The sequence below is a fragment of the Aplysia californica genome, unplaced genomic scaffold, assembly GCF_000002075.1.
Source record: "Aplysia californica isolate F4 #8 unplaced genomic scaffold, AplCal3.0 scaffold00194, whole genome shotgun sequence".
In the NCBI taxonomy this organism is placed as follows: domain Eukaryota; kingdom Metazoa; phylum Mollusca; class Gastropoda; order Aplysiida; family Aplysiidae; genus Aplysia; species Aplysia californica.
In genome coordinates this window covers 384379-389124 of record NW_004797464.1, presented here as the reverse complement: position 1 = coordinate 389124, position 4746 = coordinate 384379, and the positions used below count along the sequence as shown (strand labels likewise).

The window sequence follows — 4746 nt, the reverse complement described above, 5'->3', positions numbered from 1 at the left end:
TTTTCAACCCTGCCTGTCACCGTGACCCGGTCTGAGTGGGGTGAAAAATCTCTGGAGATAGACAGAGATACGTAATATATTGTCTTCCTTATACGAGAGTCGAGCCCTCGTTTGCTTAAGAACCAACCCCCCAACCCACCCGGACGCCGACCTGCCAGTTCAGAGAGACAGCGTAGTGGAATCAGACTCTCGTCAAAATAATCAAAATGAAGAAACTTGCATTTTTCCGCAGGTTTATAAATTTTATTAAATTTTTGTTTTTTGGCTCAACACCTTTCATGCCCATTAAAGAACTCATTTCTGTTTGGATTTTTTTTACAACGTTGATTAAAGAAACAGAAAATGTAAATTTTCAGTTACCGCGGACTCTTTAGCTAAGGAAATAACTAACCCGTGGCGGCCATTTTCTCATTAATATTACCTCTGGAAACAGGTGACCCTCACCTCCTTCTTTCGTAAATATTTCGACTTGTATTCAAGATAAATGGATACCTTTTTCCTCCAAATAAAGACAGGTGAACAAGCTTTAAGGCCATACCAATAACTCTACATGCCCAAAAAATTACGAGGGCCTGATTTCACCATGCTGCCTCACCAATAACTTTTGTGTTACTGTTGTCCTCACGTGCTCCTAACGGCATCTATGGCTGAGCGGTTAGATGGAGCCTCGTCATCGCATGCAGAAGACCTTTTTTATTTCTGTGTTGGAAGAATTTGTTTATCGAATATCTTGATCTTTCCACTGGGACGCTGTTTCCCTCTCAGACTGTTTTGGCCCTAAAAGCAGCCACCCTCCTAGACAATCTAAATTGGGTCGATGTAGACGTAAAAACGCCTTCTTAAAATATAATTCGCTACCATAGAATTACAAAGTTCTATGAGCTCAGTACCTAGTTTTGAGACATTGAAGTTGAAGCTTTTGAGTTTTACAATAAGGTCAAGCTTTTCGAATGCAATTCTTTGAATATCTTGATAACGACTCTGAATAATCTTACGATTTTGGTAGAGCAGAAATTGGTTTCCGACCTCATGGTCTTAGTTACTTAAAATGATCTTAATAGTTGATATAGTTTTGTGATTCTAATGTAGTTAACTGTTATCTGCGCCATGAAAAAGTGAACTGTTGCTCTATGAGCTAACGCACAGTAAACTGATGGCCTTTTGCGTCTTGATGGAGGATGTTCAAGCAGAAATATGCATGATACAGCTTTGCCAGGGTGGTAGGCATTAGGGAGCAAACTGCCCAAGAACTACTTCCCTTCCTTCTGATCTGACTTCCTTGATATGCTACAAAGGAGAGACTTCATCAGCACATTTGGGATTTTTAAAAAAAGCTATAAGGGTGTATCTAACTATTATTTTTCCTTCTCTGCTGGTTCTCAGGAGAAGTGGGTTACTGGTTCTATAAGCTGCAGCGCAACTGATTTTTACGAATGTAACCATTTGTCCTACTCAAAAGTCCCATTTCCTTCAGGTTACGCAGCCACTCTCCAGTTTCTGTCGTACTATACAGTTTTTATTACTTGCTGGAGTGTTTTCAGTTTTGGTAGGAATTAATTATGAATTTAGAAACGAAATCTACGTGACTGTAGACGAGTATACTCTGCCACCGGTTGCGCCCGGGACGGGAATACTCGCTTTGAAGCAAATCTTTTTCGAGAGCGTGCGAAAAAGTATAGGCTTATTGCTCCTTGCAACACTGTATGGTGGAACCTTGGACTCAAAGGTCCATCTCCAACAGGACCGAGCCAAAAGGATAAATTCGTGAACATCGAACCTCTGAGCCCGCAATCTCTCTTAACTCATTGAAGACGCAAATCCTGCTCATTCGAAAGCTTGTAAAAAACTTAACTTTAGTTATATCCATGCACATTTTCCAGTTCAGTTTTCTTTTTCTGAAACTTACAAAGGCAAGGAACAACATTTATATTACTATGTATTGTCCAGTGTTGTGTTTGTGGTGTATGTATGTGGACTAAAAGTGTGCCACAACATTGACTTCGATCTGTTTTTGGTCGTACAAATGTGTCTGACTCGTCCTTAAAGAGTTAAACTTTCGTTAGGTAAATTGAGTTCGAAATTTACCACAACGTTACGGTTATCTTGTCTTTTTCCCTAAGCAGTTCTTAAAATTAAACACGAGGCCATTATAACAGAAACATTTTGAAAATATGAAATTGTTTAGATTTTTATTTTAGAAAAATGGGAAGAATTCACCAATAAAGGAATTCTCTCAAATTCACTAGAAAACGCCTCTTTCCCCAGCATTATTGAGTACAATGTAGTAATACTTTGTTTGATGCATAGCCAATATACATCAGGAGTATTTTGTTTCAATAATTTGTTAATTTAATTTTTTTCTTAAGTTTATTTCAGAAGAAAATATATATTCCTGATGGGTGCATATAATATTTTTTAAAAATTGCATTGTCCTACTTGTGTTCATTAATGTCTAGAATTGTTAGAAAGCCTGTAAGAAATATCTACATGATTTTTTAGCTGATATTTTCGTCGGCTTATCCCCCCCCACACCCCCCCCAAAAAAAAAGAAAAAAAGAAAAACCAACTAACAATCAAAAAACAACTTATGGAAACGGGTCAAGATTTAATTCTTTTACAGTTCAGCCCTCTGGTAAGGGACTCGTTAAGTCACAGCAGGTTATATCTATACAGACGGGACTACATAGCAAGAACATGTTACTATCTTTTAGATCAAATAGTTACGATGTTTCAATAGATAGCATTTTTGTTTAAACGAGCGAACAGAGTAAAGCAACATCTACGCTCCTAATCTAACACAAACAAAATGGTCATGTTTGGCAATTTTTAATTTCACTTCAAAATAAAGACAAAAGAGCTGGTACCTTTCAAATCTTTCAACCCTCTTGAATGTTTTCTCGTTTCTACCGCCTCTCATTCATTGACAATGTCAGTAAAATCAAGTTTCACGCCTCAATTTTTGAAAAATCAGTTGAAACCATCAATTAGAACTTCAACACGTATAGGGCTCAGTTACCTCTCTTGAGTATATTACTTTCTAAAAAATTAAAATATTTCTATGAGGGCTGGCTGCTAAATTTGCCCAATCATTATAGTACGGTAAGTTTTGATTTGGAACATAATTTTAAGATGTGGGATTCGTTAGAAAACCGTTGTTGAGAAAGGACAGAATTCAATTTTAGTCAAACTGATTAACAGTTTGTAATAGTTCTACTGCATATTGATGTATTTCATTTTAAATGTTTCGTAGCAATTTCTGTTTAATATAACTATGAGGCTACCAGTATTAATAGCAAAGAAAAGTTTACTTTTTAACGTATTTCTTTCTTTTGGGAAAAGTACTGAGACCCAATAATGAAAAACAAAAATAGGGGTGCTAAGACACGAAAATAATCGACAACATACGCATAATGTTATTCCAACGCGTAAAAATCACTACCCTTTTCTGTGCGTACATTTACGTTGGGTTTCTTTGTCGATGTTAATGCATTGTGAGAAAATATTATTTGTTTCGTCCTATATTTTCAATGGCATCCTTACCCTGTCGACGAGGAGAGAGCGAGTGATGAGTTGCGTACGACCACAGCAGGCGATGAAGAATGAGCGCTTGCTAAGAATGAGCAAGGCCTTTTTATTTCGTTTGGCCCATGAGCCAGGCCTTGGAGCAGACTGGCGGAGGGGGTTGGGGAGGGGGGTAGTGCAGCCTTGATCCAAGCGTTCCTTGCTCCATTGTATGTAATTTGAATATTATCTTTATGTCTCATCGTTGTGATTGATAAAAACAGAACAGGGTGCTAGAGAGTAGGGCCGTTTGCGCGCTCGCAGGCAGACAGATAGAAACACACTCACGCACACACGCACGCACGCACGCACAGATACAGACACACAGACACACACACGTATATACACATTTACAACCGAGAATGCACTAATGAGGTATGCGATGGGTAGGAAGAGAACAAAGGAGAGATAGAAAGCGATAAAGAAAGGAACGTGAGTGTGTGTATGTGTGTGTGTGTGTGTGTGTGTGTGTGTGTGTGAGAGAGAGAGAGAGAGAGAGAGAGAGAGAGAGAGAGAGAGAGAGAGAGAGAAACGGGAAAGGAAAAAATCTTACACCAAAGGCCCATGAAATGTCAATGGTAGTTTATTGTGGCCTTTGGCGTTTAAAAAAAATGAAAACAATATTACAGGCCTGCCTACCAAGTTTGCATTGCTTCATCAGAATTCAGTCGTTGTTTCAAATTAAGTCTTTTTGTTTCTGAAAGGGCTTAAAAGAGAATTTTATTCAAGGCGATACATATCTAAAGGGAAAAAAAGATTATAAGGGCAGGACAACCTAGCTCACCTTTGAGCACTTATCAGTCCTCAAGGACTTCCCAATTAATTCACACACACACACACACACACACACACACCACATACACATACACAAAGAGAGAGAGTGAGAGTGAGAGTGAGAGAGAGAGGTAGAGAGAAGGGAAGGGAGGGAGAGAGAGGGGGGTAGAGAGAGCGGAGGGAGGGAGAGAGAGGGGGGTAGAGAGAGAGGGAGGGAGAGAGAGAGAGAGGGGGGGGAGAGAGATGGATAGATAGATAGATAAAGAGAGAGAGAAAGAAAGAAAGAGAGATAGACTGACAGAGGGACAGAGAGACAGAGACAAAAATACAGACAGATAGACAGGCAGACAGATAGACAGACACACAGATAGACAGGCACACAGACAGACAGACAGGAGGGTCAGAGAGATC

At 39.2% G+C, this 4746-nt stretch overlaps 1 protein-coding gene across 1 annotated transcript in view; it reads right to left on the bottom strand.

Moving 5' to 3' along the window:
* The window catches only part of LOC101847875 (carbonic anhydrase 2), a gene marked incomplete in the record, with an annotated part of 17553 nt that extends 13949 nt beyond the window's left edge, over positions 1–3604 (bottom strand). The window contains 1 exon segment of the mRNA XM_005098825.2: positions 3541–3604.
* Positions 3605–4746: the final 1142 nt, after the last annotated feature.